Source organism: Schistocerca nitens, chromosome 4, assembly GCF_023898315.1.
Source record: "Schistocerca nitens isolate TAMUIC-IGC-003100 chromosome 4, iqSchNite1.1, whole genome shotgun sequence".
Classification (NCBI taxonomy): Eukaryota; Metazoa; Arthropoda; class Insecta; order Orthoptera; family Acrididae; genus Schistocerca; species Schistocerca nitens.
In genome coordinates, this window is record NC_064617.1 from 238,941,281 (window position 1) to 238,968,660 (window position 27,380).

Here is a 27,380-nt window from a genome sequence, read left to right on the forward strand (position 1 = left end):
CCCCATAAATGAAAGTCAAGAGGGTTGAGGTCAGGAGAGCGTGGAGGCCATGGAATTGGTCCGCCTCTACCAATCCATCGGTCACCGAATCTGTTGTTGAGAAGCGTACGAACACTTCGACTGAAATGTGCAGGAGCTCCATCGTGCATGAACCACATGTTGTGTCGTACTTGTAAATGCACATGTTCTAGCAGCACAGGTAGAGTATCCCGTATGAAATCATGATAACGTGCTCCATTGAGCGTAGGTGGAAGAACATGGGGCCCAATCAAGACATCACTAACAACGCCTGCCCAAACGTTCACAGAAAATCTGTGTTGATGACGTGATTGCACAATTGCGTGCGGATTATCGTCAGACCACACGTGTTGATTGTGAAAATTTACAATTTTATCACGTTGGAATGAAGCCTCATCCATAAAGAAATGAGGATTGACACGTTGTTGGATGAACCATTCGCAGAAGTGTACCCGTGGATGCCAATCAGCTGCTGATAGTGCCTGCACACGCTGTACATGGCACGGAAACAACTGGTTCTCCCGTAGCACTCTCCATACAGTGACGTGGTCAACGATACCTTGTACAGCAGCAACTTCTCTGACGCTGACACTAGGGTTATCGTCAACTACACGAAGAATTGCCTCGTCCATTGCAGATGTCCTCGTTGTTCTAGGTCTTCCCCAGTCGCGAGTCATACGCTGGAATGTTCCGTGCTCCCTAACACGCCGATCAACCACGGCTATTGCCCCGTGCTAATCCATACATCAAATGGGCATCTGCCAACTCCGCATTTGTAAACATTGCACTGACTGCAAAACCACGTGCGTGATGAACACTAACCTGTTGATGCTACGTACTGATGTGCTTGATGCTAGTACTGTAGAGCAATGAGTCGCATGTCAACACAAGCACAGAAGTCAACATTACCTTCCTTCAATTGGGCCAACTGACGGTGAATCGAGGAAGTAAAGTACATACTGACGAAACTAAAAGGAGCTCTGACAGGGAAATGAAGCGTTTCCGGACACATGTCCACATAACATATTTTCTTTATTTGTGTGTGACGAATGTTTCCTGAAAGTTTGGCCGTACCTTTTTGTAACATCCTGTATATATATTCGTGTACCGATTTGACGTTGGAGACTCACTGTTCTCATGTATAATCTTCAGTTGATCTGGCGTTGCGCTTTGTCCTTCTTCTGAGATGACGTTGTTTGGCCCAAATCTGCACATGCGGCAAATCAGAGCGCGCACAGTAGGATGTTCCAAACTTAACGATCTTTCGTCGGCTTCAGTAATTGGTCGTGTGTCTAGGGCCTCCCGTCGGGTAGACAGATCGCCGGGTGCAAGTCTTTCGATTTGACGCCACTTCGGCGACTTGCGCGTCGATTGAGATCAAATGGTGATGATTAGGACAACACAACACCCAGTCCCTGAGCGGAGAAAATCGCCGACCAAGCCGGGAATCGAACCCGGACCCTTAGGATTGACATTCCGTCGCGCTGACTACTCAGCCACCGGGGGCGGATGAGTAATTGGTTGAAAGTGGAACATGTTACGGAATCGACTTGTTACACCACAGATTTCCTTACTGAGACGAAAGACATTGAAAAAAATCAACGAAATAACCATATTTTTAACTTTTACTCAATATTATTAGCATTATCTGTATTTAAGGTGACTTAGGAGCAACCCTGTTTTTATTTTTGAAAACTATCCATCACGTGACTCAGCTTGCTTAGATAAAAGCAGAATATTTCTTTAATAGTCTCGTTTCACGCTTAACATACTTCGTTCAAAATACAGGTGTATTTCTGTTCAATCATAATGTAGTTCTTCCCTGTTATAAACTAGTAATGACTTTCCCATTATACATTTTGTTGCTTCCTTTGTACTGGATTTCTCCTGTACTTTCATCCAATTACTTTACACGTACATTGTTTCATTTTCTTAGAAACAAGAGAGATATTTGCCCTGTTCGATAAAGCTATATCATCATTATTATACTCTTACTCAAAAGTAATTGCATTTACTTTGCTTTCAATTCACTGATTCCAATAGCACAAGTTTTTTAAATTTGTTGAAACATAAAATGTTTAAGCTCCTCTTTGCCATAAGGAGTTAGATGCTGACATTTTTATTTACACCACTCTCCACAGTTTCAAATCTCAGGTCTGTGGTAAGTTAAAAATGTGCGGAAACGTAAATTCAGAGAATCATCACTGCCGAGACAAGTTAATAACACTTTTATCCTTTAACTATTTTGGAGAGAACTTCTACAGTGTGTACACCAGACACTGTGCAGCTTCCCAGCTTATGGAAGAGCTGAGCTTACATCTCCTCCTATGGGCAGATGCTGTGTAAATACTTCATCTTTACAGTGCAAGTGTCCCTCCTCTGACACTTTCCTTTACGGAGATGAATGACGAAGTTTCTCCGTAGCATATTGTCCCTACCCAGTTATTTCAAACTTATGTTTCCTTATTCCTTCTGTGCCTTTGTACCTAAACTACTAATGCCATAAGTTGCATATATTGTATTCAGTCATCTAATAATGATCCTTCTCTCATGTTATTCCCCCTGCATTCGTTTTACCATGGGTCACTAATAACATTCATGCACACTTTTCCAAGAAGTCTTCACCTTCTCATAAATAATTGTTGTCAATGACTGTCCGACAGGGATCCATTCATAGCTATTAGATTTTACGGTTTATCTTTATTCGTTGACAGAAATGCAGCCCTGAATGTCTGAAACGTACTTTTCTCTTCATTTCTTTAGACAAATTCTCGCTATACGTATTAAAAGGTAGCTTCTCAAGATCTGTTGAGAATAATTCTAAATTCGATTTTAATCCCCATCTAATCTTTCCAGTTTTTATAAAATAAGACACATTTACTTAATAACTCATCATTTCTTCGATGTTACACCTCTTAACATACCACGCATCAGCTTTTAAAAAATTCATTAGCGCTCTTTCACCAGAGATAACAATAATCTTAGCTGCGGGTGATAACAGTTGACTCGCCATATTAGTGTTTTTTTGCATGTATGTTAGCACGTCATACTCAACTGAGGCAAAGGTTTCCTTTCCCTTCCTCTTCCCTCTGTTCACCTGAAGTTGCTAACATGTCACTCATCGTAAAATTTATAATTGTAGTTATTTCATGTAATAATAAACAAATAAACGAGTAAATAATGCCTCTATTCAATTAAATAAAATTTGGTCAGTATCAAAATCTTGAGTAACAGCCTTTAGCTTAGTGTAAAATCTCTTGCCATTTTGTTATTAGTAATGCTGTAAGCTCACGTAGAGGGTGACTCACGTATCACTAACACAAGTGTTCAACACTTCAACATTCATTTAATATTTGATTCTAATAAAGTGAGTATGATATATATTTCGCAGCGATGCTTTACAGCCGGCAGAGAATTTAATTAACTTTGATCATAGTCGCTCTGTTCTTGAACCAGCGATCCTGCTATAACACTATCCTCATGCCGCAGCAATTCTACATCTACATCTACATTTATACTCCGCAAGCCACTCAACGGTGTGTGGCGTAGGGCACTTTACGTGCCACTGTCATTACCTCCCTTTCCTGTTCCAGTCGCATGTGGTTCGCGGGGAGAACGACTGCGGGAAAGCCTCCGTGCGCGCTCTAATGTTTCTGATTTTACATTCGTGATCTCCTCGGGAGGTATAAGTAGGGGGAAGCAATATATTCGATACCTCATCCTGAAACGCACCCTCTCGGAACCTGGACAGCAAGCTATACCGCGATGCAGAGCGCCTCTCTTGCAGAGTCTGCCACTTGAGTTTGCTAAACATTTCCGTAACGCTATCAAGCTTACCAAATAATATTAACAGAATCTTCCGTCGGTTCTTGGTAGAACGACATTATAATAATAAATGAAAAGCACCAGTTTGCTTTGTTCTACAATATATATATCTATCTAATATTGTAGAACAAAGCAAACTGGTGCTTTTCATTTATTACTTACCATATAACTCTGTGACGAAACGCGCTGCTCTTCTTTGGATCTTCTCTGTCTCCTCTGTCAACCCGACCTGGTACGGATCCCGCACTGCTGAGCAAGTATAGGTCGAACGAGTGTTTTGTAAGCCGCCTCCTTTGTTGATGGACTACATTTTCTAAGCACTCCCCCAATGAATCCCAACCTGGCACCCGCCTTACCAACAATTAATTTTATATCATCATTCCACTTCAAATCGTTCCGTACGCATACTCCCACATATTTTACAGAAGTAACTGCTACCAGAGTTTGTTCCACTATCGTATAATCATACAATAAAGGATCCTTCTTTCTATGTATTCGCAATACATTACATTTGTCTATGTTAAGGGTCAGTTGCCACTCCCTGCACCAAGTGCCTATCCGCTGCAGATCTTCCTGCATTTCGCTGCAATTTTCTAATGCTGCAACTTCTCTGTATACTACAGCACCATCCGCGAAAAGCCGCATGGAACTTCCGACACTATCTACTAGGTCATTTATATATATTGTGAAAAGCAATGGTCCCATAACACTCCCCTGTGGCACGCCAGAGGTTACTTTAACGTCTGTAGACGTCTCTCCATTGAGAACAACATGCTGTGTTCTGTTTGCTAAAAACTCTTCAGTCCAGCCACACAGCTGGTCTGATATCCCGTAGGCTCTTATTTTGTTTATCAGGCGACAGTGCGGAACTGTATCGAACGCCTTCCGGAAGTCAAGGAAAATGTCACCTACTTGGGAGCCTGTATCTAATATTTTCTTGGTCTCATGAACAAATAAGGCGAGTTGGGTCTCACACGATCGCTGTTTCCGGAATCCATGTTGATTCCTGCAGAGTAGATTCTGGGGTTCCAGAAATGACATGATACGCGAGCAAAAAAACATGTTCTAAAATTCTTCAACAGATCGATGTCATAGATATAGGCCTATAGTTTTGCTCATCTGCTCGACGACCCTGCTTGAAAACTGGAACTACCTGTGCTCTTTTCCAATCATTTGGAACCTTCCGCTCCTCTAGAGACTTGGCGGTACACTGCTGTTAGAAGGGGGGGGGGGGGGGGGAGTTCTTTCGCGTACTCTGTGTAGAATCGAATTGGTATCCCGTCAGGTCCAGTGGACTTTCCTCTGTTGAGTGATTTCAGTTGCTTTTCTATTCCTTGGACACTTATTTCGATGTCAGCCATGTTTCGTGCGAGGATTTAGAGAAGGAACTGCAGTGCGGTCTTCCTCTGTGAAACAGCTTTGGAAAAACAATCGCACAACAAAGAACATTCCTGACATAATGTAACTAATAAAACATTTTCAGTTTCATTTTTTTCATTTAACACTAAATAAATGCGTAATATGGCTAATGTGCCTCAGGTAAGTAAATACAATAACGAAAATGTATAAATCACAATGATCAACTCGATGTACAGGTAAATAAAATTCTGCCTGGTTCTGACAGTGGTTAAGAGAGAATGATTCTATGTGCCCTCAAGCGAAAGTAACATAACCACGAACGGGATATAGACTGTAAATACACTGATGGAAAAAAATCGCAACACCAAAAAATAATTAATGTAGAGTAATGAAATTTCGGGCATACATTTGTCTAGGTAATATATTTAAGTGATTAACATTGCAAAATTACTGCTTAATGTAAGGGCAAGATGAATCATTACAGATGTGAATTGCTGGTACATTAATATCCAATGTAACAGCCAAAATGTTGAATGCAAGCATTCAAAAGTGCATGCATTGTGTTTCACAGGTGCCAGATGTCAGTTTGTGAGGTGGAATTCCATGCCTGTTGCCCTTGGTCGATCAGTACAGGGACGATTAAATGGTTGTGGACGCTGCTGCAGATGTCGTCCGATGATGTCCCATATGTGCTCGATAGCAGACAGGTCCAGTGATTGCACAGGCCAAGACAACATGTAGACTCTCTGTAGAGCATCTTGGGTTACAATAGCGGTATGTGGGCGAGAGGTATCCTGTTGGAAAACACCCCCTGTTCATGAATCACTATACTGAGATACAGATTTGCAGTCAGAGTGTGCGGGGTAACCACTAGACGCTCCTGCTGTCATACAAAATCGCACCCCACATCGTAACTCCAGGTTTAGGTCCAGTATGCGTGGCACGCAGGCATACCGACAGGACAGACCGCCGTACTACTCTCCAATGAGCTCTCGTTTGACCCCAGGAAGTCGCAAACGACGTTGGTTTGGGTCTACATCTACATCTACATCCATACTCCGCAAGCCACCTGACGGTGTGTGGCAGAGGGTACCTTGAGTACCTCTATCGGTTCTCCCTTCTATTGCAGTCTCGTATTGTTCGTGGAAAGAAGGATTGTCGGTATGCCTCTGTGTGGGCTCTAATCTCTCTGATTTTATCCTCATGGTCTCTTCGCGAGATATACGTAGGAGGGAGCAGTATACTGCTTGACTCCTCGGTGAAGGTATTTTCTCGAAACTTCAACAAAAGCCCGTACCGAACTACTGAGCGTCTCTCCTGCAGAGTCTTCCACTGGAGTTTATCTATCATCTCCGTAACGCTTTCGCGATTACTAAACGATCCTGTAACGAAGCGCGCTGCTCCCCGTTGGATCTTCTCTATCTCTTCTATCAACGCTATCTGGTACGGATCCCACACTGCTGAGCAGTATTCAAGCAGTGGGCGAACAAGCGTACTGTAACCTACTTCCTTTGTTTTCGGATTGCATTTCCTTAGGATTCTTCCAATGAATCTCAGTCTGGCATCTGCTTTACCGACGATCAACTTTATATGATCATTCCATTTAGCCCGCATCTCGTGGTCGTGCGGTAGCGTTCTCGCTTCCCACGCCCGGGTTCCCGGGTTCGATTCCCGGCGGGGTCAGGGATTTTCTCTGCCTCGTGATGGCTGGGTGTTGTGTGCTGTCCTTAGGTTAGTTAGGTTTAAGTAGTTCTAAGTTCTAGCGGACTGATGACCATAGCTGTTAAGTCCCATAGTGCTCAGAGCCATTTGAACCATTCCATTTTAAATCACTCCTAATGCCTACACCCAGATAATTTATGGAATTAACAGCTACCAGTTGCTGACCTGCTATATTGTAGCTAAATGATAAGGGATCTTTCTCTCTATGTATTCGCAGCACATTACACTTGCCTACATTGAGATTCAATTGCCATTCCCTGCACCATGCGTCAATTCGCTGCAGATCCTGCTGCATTTCAGTACAATTTTCCATTGTTACAACCTCTCGATATACCACAGCATCATCCGCAAAAAGCCTGAGTGAACTTCCGATGTCATCCACAAGGTCATTTATGTTTATTGCTAATAGCAACGGTCCTACGACACTCCCCTGCGGCACACTTGAAATCACTCTTACTTCGGAAGACTTCTCTCCATTGAGAATGACATGCTGCGTTCTGTTATCTAGGAACTCTTCAATCCAATCACACAATTGGTCTGATAGTCCATATGCTCTTACTTTGTTCATTAAACGACTGTGGGGAACTGTATCGAACGCCTTGCGGAAGTCAAGAAACACGGCGTCTACCTGGGAACCCGTGTCTATGGCCCTCTGAGTCTCGTGGGCGAATAGCGCGAGCTGGGTTTCACACGATCGTCTTTTTAGAAACCCATGCTGATTCCTACAGAGTAGATTTCTAGTCTCCAGAAAAGTCATTATACTCGAACATAAAACGTGTTACAAAATTCTACAACAGATCGACGTTAGAGATATAGGTCTATAGTTCTGCACATCTGTTCGACGTCCCTTCTTGAAAACGGGGATGACCTGTGCCCTTTTCCAATCCTTTGGAACGCTACGCTCTTCTAGAGACCTACGGTACACCGCACGCTACAGGGCGCCTGGCTCGAAGCGTTCCTTGAAGTAACCGATTTGTAACAGTTCGTTGTGTCACTGTGGTGCCAACTACTGCTCAAATTGCGGCTGCAGATGCAGTACGATGCGCCAGAGTCATACGCTGAACACGATGGCCTTGTCTTTCGACGGCCCAGTCTCCTTGCGACCGTACATTCTTGTGACCGCCATTGTCAGTAGTCATGTACAGTGGCCACATTCCTACCAAGTCTTTCTGCAATATCGCAGACGGAACGTCCAGCTTCTCATACCCCTTCTAGGCCTCCTCGTTCAAACTCAGCGAGGTGCTGATAATGGCGTCTTTTTTGCCTTAAAGGCTTTCTTGACTAACATCAACAAACTACATCTATGCTCAAATGTAACTAACCCTCACAACCGTTACAGTTTGTATTTAAAGCAAACGTGATTTGCATTCTCATACTAGGTCTACTAGCCCGCTCTTATGCGACTGGGGCGAAATTTGAACAGATATAATCTTTCAAATGTAGAAACATGCCTACCAACTTTCGATTATGTCACACAATTCCTTCTTGGTGTTACGATTTTTTTTTCCGTCAGTGTATGTCTTAAGTCTTGACGCCCATCGACCCATTAAACGATATATTTCTTATTAGCGAAATCGCGCATCTGCGTATAGTAATATGTCTGTCATTACACAGCATCCACTACTCACATACTTCACTCTTCCAACAGGCAACAATTCACGTAATAGGCTATGTTAAAAATGCATGTCCTTAGCTTGAAGATCCTTTTTCATACTCATGAATGTTCACGTGCTTATTACCATGAAGCTTAAACCCAGTACACATATGACTACCTCTAATTCTTTCTTCGCCGATTCTGCAGAGAACTGTCTCGTTCCATAAATCAGTCCACATAATTTTCAACATCCTTCTATAGCACCACATCTCAAATACTTAGATTTCCTTCTCTCCAGTTTCCACAGAGTTCATGATTCACAATATAGTCCTTCAAACATACATTAGCAGAAATTTCTTCCTCAGTTTAAGGCTGATATGTGATACTAGCAGACTTCTTTGTCTGCGCTGATCTGCTTTGTATGTCGTCCTTGCTTCGTCCGAGATATGTTATTTTGCTTCAAAGGTAACAGAAATTCTTAACTTCGTCTACTCCGTGGTGACCAGTTTTGATGTTAATTTTATCGCTAATCTCATTTGTGCTCCCCTCTTTACTTTCGTCTTTCTTTGGTGTACTCGCAATCCATATTCTGAACTCATTCGATTGTTCGTTTAGTTTCATCAGCGTATCTTGTCATTGATATCCTTTTACCCTGAATTTTAATCCCACTCTTTAACCTTTATTTCCGTCAGTGCCTCTTCAGTGCATAGATTGGACTCTAGGGACGGAAGAGTGCATCTCTGTCTACATCCTTTTTAATCTGAGCACGCCTTTCTTGGCCTTCCATTCTTATTGTTCCCTCTTCGTTCTTGTATATATTGTAAATCATCCGCCTTTCTCTACACCTTCTTCCTGTTTTTCACAGAATTTCAAACATTTTTTATCTTTTTACATGACTGAACTTACGTTATACACTTACATCTAGTAACTAGTAAGTTCGTTTAGCGCTATGTCCCAGGTAGTTCTTTGAAGGTAACTATGAGCTGTTGCAGTATGTTTAAAGTGTTAAGATTTATTAGTTGTTAGTGTAAGTGTGTCTCTTTGTTTCAGGAACCTTCGTCGCCAGACTTGTCAGAGTCTCCGAAGAGCCAGAGGGACTCACCAAAACAGATATATCCAGTTTCTCATTGGCGCAGAACGGAGACAAAAGATATCCCCAATATACGGAAACTCTTTAAAACTCCATGTACAAAGGAAATATTCGGTGACGTTGATTTGAATCTACTTGTGTACGTTTCTTTCTGTACTAATTTAAACTGAGTGCCCAAAGGTCGCGGGAAGGCTTGTTGCATTTAAGGATGTGCCATGTGTAACTCTCGAATGTTGTGGCTAAGTGTGGCGTAGGATAAGAGTGTAGCCACGATAACTGAGCAGTGTGTTAAAAGATAGATTTGTAGTGTGTGTGGTGGCTCATCACGACTTATCCAACTTCCAGCGTGCAGTAATAATCTATGCAAGAAGCATGGGTCATAACACTTCAAATTTTTACGCAAGAATCGTCAACAGTACTTGTAGTTGAGTCGGCGAATGAAAATACCTGACACTTGCAGCAGGCTTCGAGCAGCCTCTTTGCATCAACCAGTCACATAACGCGATTTTGTATACATCTCTGTGGCAACACCTCATTTTGTCACGGCTCAGTAGGTCTCTGTTGCTTTCTCCTGGAGCCGTTTGTGTATTGCAGTTTAAAGCTGGCAACAGCGCTGCCAGCTCTTGGGGATCTTTTTTCACTGACTCTGCTGTTGAGTGGACCCTCAGTATTGCTGTTACGAATGGGCATCATGTCGCCTCCACAGATCTGTAGTGGCGATCGACGTCTAATGCTAGTCAGATCACAGCCAGTTAAACTGTTAGACATCAGGAATCCATTTCTACTCGAAGTGTAGGCAGACAACTGCAACAGCAGATGGGTCAGTCTTGTCCCCTTGCCGACAGTTCGAAACAGAATTCAATGACTGCCACCGCCCCGTGAACATCGTCAATGGACCTTGGAACGCAGGCAATGATGTAGCCCGTTATGCTGAATTTCAGTTTCAGTTGTGCTAAGATGAGGAGGGGGGGGGGGGGGGAGTGTGGCATATGCCGCCTAAAACTATGCATCCAGTGCATCATCTGTTCTGGTCGTGGCGAAAGTAAGTAATGACCTGAACTGTGTCCACATGGTCACAATTAGATATCACTGTCAAGCTGTAGCGACCAATGACAGGTGAATGTTATATGAACTTTCCTGCAAACCATCAGCAGTCCTTTGTGGTATGAGGTATGGGATCACCGTGATTCTGTAGGACAATGTGACATGTCACCATTCGTTGTGTACATGCAGGTGGTATTCATGATCATGGCATGGCCCTCCAGATCATCTGATCCGAACCCAGTCGCAAATTTATGGATGTGTGTAATACCACTGTATGCTTGATGAACCCAACACGAATTACAGAAGAACTAATGTTTGTAGCATTGGAAGATGTTTGCAGTGAAATCTCCCTGGAAGCGTTGCACCATCTCGTAAAGACCATGTCTCTATGTGCCACTGTAGTTTTGACAGCTCGGGGACTAGCGAGTAACATCACAGTTAGTGCCTTCCCATGACTTTTGGCCTCTCTTTATATATTATGTATTATACTGCCAAAGAATTAACGCATGTGAACTTATGAAACTGTTTTCAAGTATTGACCGGATGTATAGGAATTACCTATATAATGCATATTCACGAGTAATTAAATTACATTCACACCGCTGGCATCGTGTAACAATCCTTTCTGCCAAGATGATGGAAGCAACTCATTGTAACTTCCATTCCAGGTAAAACAGAGGGTATTTGGCATCCATTCCTATCCGTGTCATAACAGCTGCAGCTTACAATTCATGAAGTTGTCGCAGCTGGCCGCAAGGTGCACATATCTCATTCTATAGCATCCCAGTTGCTGTCGGTAGGATTGAAGCCAAGTGACCGGAGTTTCGACACGCAACCTCATGCCTTTGCAATGTTTCACAAGTCATTCTAATACAACTCGGAAGCGATGGGCTGGCGTGTTGTGTAAACTTCCCATCTGCCTTCTGGTACATCAAATTAATATAAGTTGAATAACATCATAAGTTAATATAGTGCCTCAGTTCGCATATTCTGCTATTCATTGCTTGTTATACATGAAAGTGGAACCACAATAACGAGTCTGAACTCTGTATGAAATATTTGCTTATTTTGTTCCTGTTTATTCGAATTTCATTATATTCAAAAAATGTTCAAATGTGTGTGAATTACTAAGGGACCAAACGTCTGAGGTCATCAGTCCCTAGACTTAAACTAACTTATGCTAAGAACAACACACACACCCATGCCCGAGGGAGGACTCGAATCTCCGGCGGGAGGAGCCGCGCAATCCGTGACATGGCGCCTCAAACCACGCGGCTACTCCGCGCTTCGAATTTCATTATGTCTTCACTCCTCTGAGTTAGGTTTTTAAGTGCTGCAAATACTCATAATATGAGTAGATTATCTTTTCCAAACCAACAGCTCCACTTATAATATCACATGGTTTTCTGTTCCAAGTAAAGCTAATAATGACACTGGATCATAATTTATATTTTATTAAATGTTAGATTATAGGCTTACAACTACACACAGCTAAAGACTACATACAGCTAAAGGCTGTCTTGCGGCTGACTGACATCATTCTGTGCCTCGGGGCATAGCTGGTGCCCTAAATTGCTTGTGATAAGAGCTGATACGTTACAATACTGCTCTCAAACTATAGTTTTTTTGCATTCATTGACTGGAGTAGTATTGCTTTCAGCGATGAATCCCATTTCAAATTGTGCTCTGCTGGCCAGCAAAGAAGTGTCTGGAGACCCCAGACACTGGGGGGATACCAACATGTTTGTCGTCTGCTATACGGATCGACATCTAGGAGTGATGCTGTGGGATGGCAGTACATTTCATAGCAGGACTCCTTTGGCTTTCGTCCGTGACACACAGCGGTACATCGACGATATTCTACTCCCTGTTTTGTTGCCCTTCATAGTAAGCTATCCTGGTCTTACATTTTGGCAAGATAATGCCTGCCCGCACACGGCAAGAGTTTCTACTGCGTGTCTTCGTGCTCACCAAACCCTTTCTTGGCTAGCAATGTCGCCGGATCTTTCCCGAGTTGAGAACGTTTGGAGCATTATGGACAGCGCCCACCAACCACCTTGGGCATCTGACGATCTAGCGCGCCAGTTGGATAGAATTTAACACGATATCCCAACAATTCTGCCAATCCGAGAACCGTGTCAACCAGTGGCAAGCTGAATAATTGTTTGCGTTAGGGCCAGAGATGGTCCAACGTGTTATCATCAAAATACCTCAGCCACTTACCTGTTGCAGACTGTGCTCTGCTTAATGTGACCACAGTCGGCCTCTACTAACACATAACCCAACTCATCAGTCCAAGAGGCCCTTTGCATGTCACGAGTGGCCTTTTTCGGTGTTCCTGCATCTTGTGGAATACCAGTTTCGATTCAACACATTTTAGTTACATGTGTTTCATGTATTGCCATAAGAAAAATTCTTTGCTTGGTGGCAGACCTGCCTACCACCCTAGCTGGCAATAGAACAGTGTAACACACATTTTAAAACTTTGTGGATTCTTAGTTCTTCTATCTTACCCTCCCATATAGCCATACACGTTAGCCTGCTGCTTTCACGATTCTTGGAGACGTGCCGATCCCATATCGAATCCACCAGACTCACTGATGAGGGATGTGCCTGTCAGCCTGGATGCGTCTTTTTGGCACTTTTTCCACATCCGACTAGGTGAACATCGTGAGTGGTGTGGCTGGGCTGGTAGGAGCTCAGATAACGATCTCATCTCAAGGTCACAATGTAACTTGATACCCACACTAGCAATAGTAAATTCAGTGCCATGATGTAACATGATACTAATCACATGTCAAGAAAATGTCCCCATTCGGCCACCCCCGTCTGTACATCAGTTATATGACATAAAAATGGCGGGAAAATGATGGCCACTCATCAACTGTGCTGGTACAAGCACCTTTCAATGTCAGCCTCCCTCCATTGATCTAGTCTAATAGGAGGGTGGGAAAACAAATTCCGCCTTCCCCTTGTCTCTCTAGACCAGTTGTATGGCTTAAAAATATGGGGAAATCAAGTTCTCCTCCCCCTCCTCTCCCCACATCTCTCCCTAGGTCAGTTGCATGAGTTTTATCGTTTGAGGTCTGTACACCCCAGTGGAATAAACAACATGAAGCATCATCAGAGATCAGCCAGTACCTCGAGAAAGAATAAGAAGCTGCAGTTAAATATTCCTTCCACCCACTCCTCTAGGCAAATTATGTGACAGGCTCTTACCCTACGTAAAAATGGCGGCAAATATTATATTAATCATCGTAATTAATCATCCAAAATGGCCGCCTTCAAGTTTCTTATCTTAATTAGCACTGTTAGCGGCAGAGAACTGGACTTTTTCTGTAAGCACTCCAACGTATGACCCCATGTATTCAAAATAGCTTCAAGACCGTAAATCAAAGGTGCACATAAACACAGGTCTTTTAATCTTTAACAATTACTACACTGCATTTTCTAAATAAATAAACTCTTGGTAATACCAAGCCTACATTTCACTGTAAGGAACTTGTTCCTGTATTATTAGTGAGTTAATAACAATGATGTCATATATGTTAAAAAACAATAACGCCTCTACAAGGTTGTGGTGAGGAGCAGGATACTATAGGATATATAAAGGGAAGTCCATACTCACACAACAAATTACGAAATTTACACTGTAAACAATTACCCCCCCCCCCCTTTCCACTTGTGTTGCTGGCTACCATCATCAGCATAAAAATGGCAATGTAGTGCGTTAAAAATAATGACGTCACTATAAAACTGCCTTAGAGGAATGTGACACTATAAGATGATATTATACTTGTAAATAACAGCAAAAAATTCCAAACATATGCTCATACACCACAGCACTAAATTAACGCTGCAAACAATAACCCCCACTGGAATAGGATGGGAATAGGCCAGGCATGCCCTATATTTAAAACAAACTAAAAACAGTTCGTGCATAGTGTGCCCTCAAGTTGCAGTTTTTGTCACAGCTGGCTCTGTATTCCCTGGCATAGACAGCAGTTCCAGATCATAACAGCTCTGTGGGTTACAGGCTGCTACCTGTTATTTATCATGTGTGGGCGAGTTGGTGGCTACTGTGACAAAGAGCGCCAAAGGAGCCATCTCACTCATTCACTCCAGTAGGGTTATCTCTCAGCTGTGTGGGATGCTTATGACAAGACAGTTGCTGGTCCTGATAGCCAGGTCGGTAGCGACAGCTTGCTGGTGTGATAAAGAATGGCCATTCCACCCCTCTCAGTGTCCAGTCGCATTACGTATCAGGTGTGTGGACACTGACCGATCATTGGGATGAGCTGGCATCTCACATTTGAAGCACGCAGGCACTTGCATAGTCTGATGTGGGCAATTGACATGGTGTCTCATCACCACTATATGTATAGGCTGAATCACCAAAAACGTGCACTGCAGATATTGCAGAAATGGAAAGTGCTGTTTGTGTGCGGTTTTCACAAATTGTGTCAGTAGTCAGGGACTCATTTTGTTAGCCAATAAACAGACTGAAATAATACTTAGAAAGCGCACTTTTTGTGCAAACATACACTTTATTAAATGGAGCAGTGCCTATTGACATTAACAAACTAAAAGTAAGGCAAATTAGAATGTCATGGTATTTGTTGCAGCAGTCTAGTGCAAGTCGTTTATGAAATATCGTATTTTGAAAAGTATCCACGCTGACACTTGCACAACACCAGTGACAGCACACACCAAAGAACACCATAAGTGAATACGTTTGTTATGTTGATTCTGGCCAGTAATGAGACTGTAGAGTGTCACGGGCTATGTTCAAAATGATCATTGGTGGCAGTAATACATGCTTCCATTCTGCTATGGAATGACTGCTGCATGCTTGCTAGCATTTCAGCATAGATATACAAGCAGGCTGCAGTAATTTTGTTGCATGTCATCAGTTGTAGTTGGTATGCCCTTGTAGACAGTGTATTTCCAAAAAAAAAGTATACAGTCATCAAACCCGTGGAATGGTTCAGCCAAGGTACTGGTTCTCCGCGTCCTATCCAACGATTCAGAAACAATTTGTGAAGACATGCTGTAGAACTTCGTCCAGTGAGGGCTGGACAGCCACCACGTTGCTACCTCTTATTTCACCTAGTCTGCAGACGGACGTCTTGTAGCATCCGTGGAAGATTCGTGGAGACATGCTGTAGACTGTTGGTGCCACAGGTTCTGCCTAGTCTGCAGAGGAACGTCTTCTAGCATCCATGGAAGATGGTCTGTTAGGAGGCTGCGATGTGCTGGCGGATGTTCAACGTTTTTTCTGAGAAAAACAGACCTATTCCACACCACACATTTACGCTCTTTGAACGCTGACATTCCACCTGACAAAACCAACACGGATTTCAACAAACCAGTATGCATGTTTCAGTGGTTTACCTAGCCATGATTGGTAAATGTGACTTCATCATTAAACAGGATACATGATATGTCTGGAGTATCCTGTACAGAAGTTATCCTGTTCAGAAGTTATCAAGATTCACATAACCGTTTCCAAGCAGCTCTTGACGGAGAGAGATGTGATAGGGATGGAACCTATGTCAATGGAGAATTCTTAGAACATGTGCCTGGCCACTGCCAAATCCTTGTTTGATTGAACGGGAACTAATTGCTGATCAATTGTAACAGCAGCTAGAACATAAATTTTCCCCTCTTCTGTCGTCACTTGTTTCCTTCTGCTAGATTGTCTAGGTGTTACTCTATTGCTTTCACATAACTCGTTAAAAAGGTTGATACACTACTGGCCATTAAAATTGCTACACCACGAAGATGACGTGCTAAAACGCGAAATTTCACCGACAGGAAGAAGATCTTGTGATATGTAAATGATCAGATTTTCAGAGCATTCACACAAGGTTGGCGCCGGTGGTGACACCTACAACGTGCAGAAATGTGGAAAGTTTTCAACCGATTTCTCATACACAGACAACAGTTGACCGGCGTTGTCAGGTGAAACGTTGTTGTGATGCCTCGTGTAAGGAGGAGAAATGCGCACCATAACGTTTTCCGACTTTCATAAAGGTCGGATTGTAGCCTATCGCGATCGCGGTTTATCGTATCGCGACATTGCTGCTCGCGTTGGTTGAGATCCAATGACTGTTTGCAGAATATGGAATCGGTGGGTTCAGGAGGGTAATACGGAACGCCGTGCTAGATCCCAACGGCCTCGTATCACTAGCAGTCGAGATGACAGGCATCTTATCCGTATGGCTGTAACGGATCGAGCAGCCACGTCTCGATCCCTGAGTCAACAGATGGGGACGTTTGCAAGACAACAACCATCTGCACGAACAGTTCGACGACGTTTGCAGCAGCATGGACTATCATCTCGGAGACCATGGCTGCGGTTACCCTTGTCGCTGCATCACAGACAGGAGCGCCTGCGATGGTGTACTCAACGACGAACCTGGGTGCACGAATGGCAAAACGTAATTTTTTCGGATGAATCCAGGTTCTGTTTACAGCATCATGATGGTCGCATCCGTGTTTGGTGACATCGTGGTGAACGCACATTGGAAGCGTGTATTCGTCATCGCCATACTGGCGTATCACTCGGCGTGATGGTATGGGGTGCCGTTGGTTACACGTCTCGGTCACCTCTTGTTCGTATTGACGGCACTTTGAACAGTGGACGTTACATTTCAGATGTGTTACGACCCGTGGCTCTAGCCTTCATTCGATCCCTGCGAAACTCTACATTTCGGCAGGATAATGCACGACCCCATGTTACAGGTCCTGTACGGGCCTTTGTGGACACAGAAAATGTTCGACTGCTGCCCTGGCCAGCACATTCTCCAGATCTCTCACCAACTGAAAACGTCTGGTCAGTGGTGGACGAGCAACTGGCTCGTCACAATACGCCAGTCACTACTCTTGTGAACTGTGGTATCGTGTGGAAGCTGCATGGGCAGCTGTACCTGTACACGCCATCCAAGCTGTGTTTGACTCAATGCCCAGACGTATCAAGACCGTTATTACGGCCAGAGGTGGTTGTTCTGGGTACTGATTTCTCAGGATCTATGCATGCAAATAGCGTGAAAATGTAATCACATGTCAGTTCTAGTATAATATCTTTGTCCAATGAATACCCGTTTATCATCTACATTTCTTCTTGGTGTAGCAATTTTAATGGCCAGTAGTGTAAATTATTGCCAAGATGGTTGAGATCTGTTGGGATGTCTTCCCACATACACCATGCAAGAACAAACTGCATTCTTTCCACACTGTCGATTCACCATGAGCATGTCGCCTTTTCTGCATTTGTTAATCCAGTCGTACACTCACGACCTACTGCTTGGATTGTCTCATTCTGTCAGGCCAGCTAGCCGCAGTGCACTCAAGTAACACACAAGCACATTGTGAGCAAACATAACAACGTTGTACCTAGCATCCATACAGGTTGAATAGCATAAACAAGTGTCAGTATGGAAACTTTTCAAAATACGATAGCTCGTAAACGACTCCTACTAGAATCCTGCAACAAACACCACTGGCATTCTAATTTACCCTACTTATAGTGTGTTAATGTCAATAGTCATTGTTATATTTAAAAATGTGTGTTTCCACAAAAATACACTTTCTAAGTATCTGTTTATTGGCTAACAGTACGGACTCCCGACCACCAATACATTCTGTGAAAATCGCACATCAGTAGCACTTTCCATTTCCACAATATTTGTGGCGGAAGTTTTAGGTGGACAACGGTTCCCCAAAACACTGTATTAGCAATTCTTTCGTTTTACAAGCGACACAGTTACAGTTCTTCAACGAATTCTTGCAGTTATTGAATTGCGAATCATTTAGTTCGCTACTCCACAGGAGCAGAATACAAAATGTCAGTTCGGCAAGAAGCATTTAGTTTTCTGACGATTCCTAAACGGCACTTGCGAAATTTTTAATTTTATTTTACTAGAAATGACAACCGTTTCTTCGATTGTGTCCAGTTTATACGCAAAATACGAGGGTTGCCCAGAAAGTAAGTTCCGATCGCTCGCGAAATGGACACCACAGTGAAAACCCAATGAAGCTTTGCACAGATGTGTTGCGTAGTGTCTCTAGTATAACCGTCGATCGCATCGAGACGCTCTTTTCAGTTGTGAGCGTACTGTGGGCGAGTAAAGGCGCCTAGAACAACGATGTTTCCCGCCAAGTAGGAGGGCCCACTAAGAGGCTTCGCCTTAATGAATGCAGCCCACCTGACACAACTCTCACGCTATTCCTTCATGGCAATTCTCAGCCGCACTCTGCAGGGGCAGTGAAGACGCTCCTGCAGACTTTTCGATGGGAAGTGTTCGATCACCCACAATGCAGCCCTAATTGGCTCGTCCTGAGTATCATCTCTGTTCACATGAAACGCTAGATATGAAGACAACACATGGGCACAGGCTACGCGCTATAGATCAGCGTAGAGAATTGTCGGAATGCACAGGCGGTTGCCTTCTATGACGATGGTGTTGGAAATTTGGTATAACGCTCCGACAGATGTCTAAGTCGGAGCAGTAACTACGTAGAGAAGTATGTGGAAAGTGTAGCTAACTCTTGCAAATAAAATGTTTCTGATTTTCGCTGTGGTTTCCATTTAGCGACCAATCGGAACTTATTTTCTGGACAACCCTCGTAAACCAAAGGCCTTGCCGCAGTGGTAACACCGGCCCCCGTCAGATCGCCGAAATTAGGAGCTGTCGAGATGGGCTAACACTTTGATTGATGACAGTCCAATCTGTCGAGTGTCGTTGGCGAGCAGGGTGCACTCAGCCCTTGTGAGACAAACTGAGGAGCTACTTGATTGAGAAGTAGCGGTTCTCGTCTTGTAAACTGACATACAGTTGGGAGAGCGGTTTGCTGACCACACGCCCCTCCATATCCGCATCGAGTGATGCCTGTGGGCTGAGGATGACACATTGGCCAGTCAGCACCATTGGACCTTCATGGCCTATTTGGACTTTTATGTCTTAAGACTTTTGCTCAAACTAGTTGAGAAGGAAACATAGTAGGTGAATATGGATTGGGGTTAAGAAATGAAAGAGGAAGCCGCCTGGTAGAGTTTTGCACAGAGAACAACTTAATCATAGCTAACACTTGGTTCAAGAATCATGAAAGAAGGTTGTATACATCGAAGAATCCTGGAGATACTAGAAGGTATCAGATAGATTATATAATGGTAAGACAGAGATTTAGGGACCAGGTTTTAAATTGTAAGACATTTCCAGGGGCAGATGTGGACTCTGACCACAATCTATTGGTTATGAACTGTAGATTAAAACTGAAGAAAGTACAAAAAGGTGGGAATTTAAGGAGATGGGACCTGGATAAACTGAAAGAACCAGAGGTTGTACAGAGTTTCGGGGAGAGCATAAGGGAACAATTGACAGGAATGGGGGAAAGAAGTACAGTAGAAGAAGAATGGGTAGCTCTGAGGGATGAAATAGTGAAGGCAGTAGAGGATCAAATAGGTAAAAAGACGAGAACTATTAGAAATCCTTGGGTAACAGAAGAGATACTGAATTTAGTTGATGAAAGGTGAAACTATAAAAATGCAGTAAATGAAGCAGGCAAAAAGGAATACAGACGTCTCAAAAATGAGATCAACAGGAAGTGCAAAATGGCTAAGCAGGGATGGCTAGTGGACAAATGTAAGGATGTAGAGGCTTATCTCACTAGGGGTAAAATAGATACTGCCTACAGGAAAATTAAAGAGACCTTTGGAGGAAAGAGAACCACTTGTACGAATATCAAGAGTTCAGATGGAAACCCAGTTCTAAGCAAAGAAGGGAAAGCAGAAAGGTGGAAGGAGTATATAGAAGGTCTATACAAGGATGATGTACTTGAGGACAATATTATGGAAATGGAAGAGGAAGTAGAAGAAGATGAAATGGGAGATACGATACTGCGTGAAGAGTTTGACAGAGCACTGAAAGACCTGAGACGAAACAAGGCCCCGGGAGTAGTCAACATTCCATTGGAACTACTGATGGCCTTGGGAGAGCCAGTCCTGACAAAACTCTACCATCTGATGAGCAAGATGTATGAGACAGGTGAAATACCCTCAGACTTCAAGAAGAATATAATAATTCCAATTCCAAAGAAAGCAGGTGTTGACAGATGTGAAGATTACCGAACTATCAGTTTAATAAGTCACAGCTGCAAAATACTAACGCGAGTTCTTTTCAGACGAATGGAAAAACTGGTAGAAGCCGACCTCGGGGAAGATCAGTTTGGGTTCCGTAGATATATTTTAACACGTGAGGCAATACTGACCTTACGACTTATCTTAGAAGAAAGATTAAGGAAAGGCAAACCTACGTTTCTAGCATTTGTAGACTTAGAGAAAGCTTTTGACAATGTTGACTGGAATACTCTCTTTGAAATTCTGAAGGTGGCAGGGGTAAAATACAGGGAGCGAAAGGCTATTTACAATTTTTACAGAAACCAGATGGCAGTTATAAGATCGACTCTTATAACTGCCATCTGGTTTCTGTACATGAAAGGGAAACAGTGGTTGGGAAGGGAGTGAGACAGGGTTGTAGCCTCTCCCCGATGTTATTCAATCTGTATATTGAGCAAGCAGTAAAGGAAACAAAAGAAAAATTCGGAGTAGGTATTAAAATCCATGGAGAAGAAATAAAAACTTTGAGGTTCGCCGATGACAGTGTAATTCTATCAGAGACAGCAAAGGACTTGGAAGAGCAGTTGAACGGAATGGACAGTGTCTTAAAAGGAGGATATAAGATGAACACAACAAAAGCAAAACGAGGGTAATGGAATGTAGTCAAATGAAGTCGGGTGATGCTGAGGGAATTAGATTAGGAAATGAGACACTTAAAGTAGTAAAGGAGTTTTGCTATTTGGGGAGCAAAATAACTGATGATGGTCGAAGTAGAGAAGATATAAAATGTAGACTGGCAATGCCAAGGAAAGCGTTTCTGAAGAAGAGCAATTTTTTAACATCGAGTATAGATTTAAGTGTCAGGAAGTCGTTTCTGAAAGTATTTGTATGGAGTGTAGCCATGTATGGAAGTGAAACATGGATGATAAAATAGTTTGGACAAGAAGATAATAGAAGCTTTCGAAATGTGGTGCTACAGGAGAATGCTGAAGATTAGATGGGTAGATCACATATCTAATGAGACTTTGAGCTACTGCTAAGATTTTTCTTGTGGTAGCTTATTGAAAATGGATGCAGCAGACTACTGCACTCCTTTCTGCACAAGAGTCAAGGAAGTGCATTCCACATACAGATTTGATTTCCACCTAGTATTAACTGAGTGAAAACTGCTAACTCTTGGGAATAGGCTAATATTGCTAACAACAAACGACATTAAAGGAAGTATATACTGTGAAGGCAATGTCAAAATTCCCAGACTCTTGAATAGGGGTCGACAAGAGGTTCTCGAACTTACACCACATATAGCTCGAACAGTCCGTTTTTGAGCCAAAAACACCCTTTTTGAATCAGAAGAATTACCCCAAAAAATAATACCATACGACATAAGCGTATGAAAATATGCGAAGTAGACTACTTTTCGTGTTGAACTGTCACTTATTTCAGACACTGTTCTAATGGTAAATAAAGCAGCATTTAGTTTCTGAACAAGATCCTGGACATGGGCTTTCCACAACAGCTTACTATCCATCCGAACGCCTAGGAACTTGAACTGTTAGGTCTCGTTTATAATATGCCCATTCTGTCTGATCAATATATCGGTTCTTGTTGAATTGTGAGTTAGAAACTGTAAAAACTGAGTCTTACTGTGATTTAGCATCAAATTGTTTTCCACAAGCCACGAACTTATTTCATGAACTACATTATTTGATACTGTTTCAATATTACACACAAGATCCTTCACTACCAAGCTGGTGTCATCAGCAAACAGAAATATTTTTGAATCACCTGTAATACTAGAAGGCATATCATTTATATAAATAAGAAACAGCAGTGGCCCCAGCACCGACCCTTGGGGAACGCCCCACTTAACTGTGCCCCATTGTGACTGAACATCACTACCACTCTCAATATTGCGGAGAATTACCTTCTGCTTTCTGTTCTTAAAGTAAGAGGCGAACCAATTGTAAGCTACTCCCCTTACTCCATAATGGTCCAACTTCTGCAGTAATATTTTGTGGTCAACACAGTCAAAAGCCTTCGTTAAATCAAAGAAAACACCTAGCGTTCGCAACCTTTTATTTAATCCGTCCAAAACCTCACAGAGGAAAGAGAATATAGCATTTTCAGTTGTTAAACCATTTGTAAAACCAAACTGTACATTTGACAGCAAATTATGTGAATTTAAATACTCCAGTAACCTTGTATATACAACCTTCTCGATAACTTTAGCAAACACCGATGGCATGGAAATAGGTCTAAAGTTGTCAACATTATCCCTGTCTCCCTTTTTATAAAGTGGCTTCACTACAGAGTACTTTAATCGGTCAGGAAACCGACCACTCCTAAACGAAAAGTTACAGATATGGCTAAGTACTGGGCTAATATATGCAGAACAATACTTCAGTATTCTGCTAGATACCCCGTCATATTCATGAGAGTTCTTGGTCTTTAGTGATTTAATTGACTTCCCTCTTGTCAGTATCGTGGGAGAGCATTTCAGGTAACAGTCTCGGAACACTTTTTTCTAAAAGCGCTATATGATTCCCTGTTGGGACAAGGTTTCTATTTGGTTCACCTGCTATATTCAGAAAGTGATTATTAAATACTGTACATATATGCGACTTATCAGTAACATGGACATTCCCTCTACGCACTTATTCTATATCCTCGACCTGTCTCTGCAGACCAGCCACTTCCTTTACGACTGACCATATGGTTTTAATTTTATCCTGAGACTTAGCTATTCTATCTGCATACCACTTACTTTTTGCCTTCCTAATAACATTTTTAAGCACCTTACAATACTGTTTCTAATGGGCTGATGCATTTAGATTTTGACTGTTTCTAACGTTTTGATATAATTGCCACTTTGTTCTACAAGATATTCTTATCCTTCTAGTCAGCCACCCAGGCTGCCTGTTTGTGCTAGTACCCTGTTTTGAACGTTCTAATGGAAAGCAACTTTCAAAGAGCACGAGAAAAGTCTTGAGAAAAGCATTGTATTTATCGTCTACTGTATCAGCGCTGTAAACATCTTGTCACTCTTGTTCCTTGATAAGATTTACAAAGGTCTCTACAGCAACTGGATCAGCTTTCCTACACAGTTGATAACTATATTTAACATGTGTTGCAGCACAAAGATCTTTTAGAGTTAAAATTTGTGCATCATGATCTGAAAGGCCATTCACCTTTTTGCTAACAGAATGCCCTTCCAGTAATGAGGAATGAACAAAAATGTTGTCTATGGTTGTTCTACTGTTCCCTTGCACTCTCGTTGGAAAGAATACGGTTTGCATAAGATTATATGAATTAAAGAGGTCTACCAGCATCCTTTTCCTTGCACAATCACTTTTACAAGAATATGAGTTTTGAGGCAAGTGGTTGGGAGCAGAGGTTGTGTAGGGATAGGTGAGAATATTGTGTAGGTTCGGTGGGTGGTCGAATACCAATGTGGGAGGAGTGGGAATGATAGAAGTGGGACATTCCTCATTTCAGGGCACAACAAGAGTGATTCAGTTGCGCCAGTCCTGGGTGGTAGTGAGTCACAAGGGGAATGCTGTTCTGTGGCCAGACAGTAGAACTGTGGGAGGTGGTTGGTGACTGGAGAGATAAGGCAGGCTGTACAAGGCTGGGAGGGTAATCATGATCTGTGAAGGCTTCAATGAGACTCTTAGAATATTTCAATGAGGGCTGTTCCTCACTACAGATGCGACAGCCATGGGTGGCTAGGCTATATGGAAGGAACTTCTTGGCACGGAACGGGTGGCAACTGTTGAAGTGGAGATATTGCTGGTGATTGGTATGTTTGTTATTGGTGGAGGTAGTCAACTGATTGAGGGAGAATGTGTTGAGGTTCTGGAGAAATGTGGATAGGGTGTCCTATAGATGGCCCATGAATATGGTGGCATGGGGTGGTGCCATGCAGGTGCCCATAGCCCTACCCCAGATTTCTGGGTAGGTTATGCCTTCAAAGGAGAACTAATGTGGGTGGGGATGTAGTTGGTCATGGAGACTAGGAAGGAGGTTGTAGGTCTAGAATCTATTGGGTCTTGGGAAAGATAGTGTTCAATAACGGTAAGGCCATGTGCAATAGGGATGTTAGTGTAATGCGAGGTGGCATCAATAGTGACAAGCAGGGCACCAGGTGGTAAAGGAATATGAACTGTGGAGAGTCGGTGGAGGAAATAGTTGGCATCTATTATGTAGGAGGGCAGGTTGTGGGTAATAGACTGAAGGTAGTGGTGTACAAGAGTAGAGATTCTATCAGTAGGCGCTCAGTAACCAGCCACAATGGAGCATCCTGGGTGGTTCGGTTTGTGGATTGTAGGAATCATGTAGAAGGTAGGAGTGCAGGGAGTGGTAGGGGTGAGGAGAAGGATGGACTCCAGGGAGAGGTTCTAGGGTGAGCCTGAGGACTTGTAGATCCTGCTGTATTTCTGGAATGGGGTCACTTTGGCAGAGTTTGTAGGTGGATGAATCTGAGGAGTTGGCGGAGTCCTTGTGCCAGGTAATCCTTGCAGTTCAAACCATCAGTGGTGGAGCCTTTGTCAGCAGGTACGATTATACGGTCGGGGGTGGTGGATTGCGATTATTTGTGCAGATATACGATTTGTTTGCATGTTAAGGGAGTTGGGAATGATCGTGTGGCAAGTTTTGAGGTTAAGAAATTTTGGAAAGTTAACAGAGTTGGATTCAGGGATAATGGCGTAGATCACATTTGGATGGAGGAGTGAACTAAGTCAGGGAGGATTCAACATTGACCTCTAGTTGAGTTTTATTGATAGGGTTGGTGGCGAAAAAGTGTTTCCACTGTAGGGACTGGGAGAAGGTCTTTAACAAGTCCTGCATGTCTGAACTAGGGAGTGGGGGAAAAGGTGAGGCCTTGGAAAGGACTGATACTTCTGTGGGGCTAAGGATTTTGGAGGAAGGGTCCATTCAGATCATTAAATGCTTATTTTAACTTTTTGATACTCCCTGAGATGTCATCATGAACCTGTGGGGGCAAGGTATCGCCTGGGCGTACGTGTATCTCAGTTGCATACGACTGCTTTAGTTTAACCAGTGAAAGTACTGCAGTCTGGTTTTATTCAGAAGAGTAATTGAATAGCTCAGTCACATAAAACACTAAAGAGAGGTTTTATGTTGAAAGAATGAATACATATTTCAGCTGACAGTAAGACTACAGACTGGTTTCACCTGTAAAGAAGGAATTAATAATTCAATGAGTACGCAAAATTACAACCGAATGTCTCGGTCGTTTCCACTCGTTCGCTCCTACACACTGGTTTTACTTAGGGTTTCCATCTATCCCTATATTTCGGGACAGGCACAGTTATGGACCTTCTTGTCCTGACATACCGACAAGACCCAATTTTGTGCCGATGTTAGCAAATACTGTTACGTGCGTGGTTCAAGTACTGAAGTAGCACCATCTGTTAGCGCAAGATGTAAATGCAGCCTCAGTTAGTTTTATTTATGTGAAGTTTATATTGACAAGGTCGTTTCACAGATGGCGTTGCATGTTGCGTATCCTATATCGACGATGCAAGCGCTTTCTAGATCTAGCGCCATCATTCAAAAAAATACCAGACTTCTCCAGTAGTATGGGCCTGGAATTATTTAAGCAGCGCTACAAGGAAGACTCGGACAGTTCCCAGTTGAACAGCGATCTGATTCATTCTTAACGTAGTACCAACAACAAGTAAAAGATAGTAATGTTTGAAGTGTTTACTGCGGGTGTGAGGGGGTGAAGTGACGTGTACCTCTATGACGAAAGTGTTACGGAAGTGTCACTTTTCGTATGATTACACAAAAGAGTGGTCTTCTGTCAAGAAAGAGGGTACAGATCAGGAAGCGTTGTGTGAGATTTGTAGCTGTTTCGTCTCAGTAACTCACGGAGGTAAGGCAGATATGAGGCACATTTCTACGAAGAATCATACAATCAGATTCGCGGTAGCATCGACATCAAAGCTTATTTCTACATTCATGAGGAAAGAAAATACCCAGGAAGAATTGTTCGTTGCTGCTGCAGGATTAACAACACATTATAAAGTTGTCAAGCATCACCAATCCTTAAGTTCTCTTGAATGTACCGTAAAACTGAAGCCACAATGCATCCTGACTCAAAAGTCGCTGCAAAGCAGTCTGCAGCCATGACCAAAGCTACACCGATTGATAAAAATATTCTCGCACCACACTCCGCGTCAGAATGCATATAACAATTGCAAGAAGTTTCATTTTACGATATAGTCACTGATGCATCGAGCCAAGAGGCTGTAAAGATATTTGCTTTAGTTGTTCAATTCTCTACTGAAACTGACGGAATCCAACAGAAGTTGTTGAAGTTTGATTGGTTGAATAACGAAACATCGGAGACAATTGCAAAGTTTTGTCTGGACACTTTAAGACAAAATGGCTCTGAGCACTATGCGACTTAACTTCTAAGGTCATCAGACGCCTAGAACTTAGAACTGATTAAACCTGACTAACCTAAGGACATCACACACATCCATGCCCGAGGCAGGATTCGAACCTGCGACCTTAGCGGTCACTCGGTTCCAGACTGTAGCGCCTAGAACCGGACGGCCACTTCGACCGGCTACTTCAAG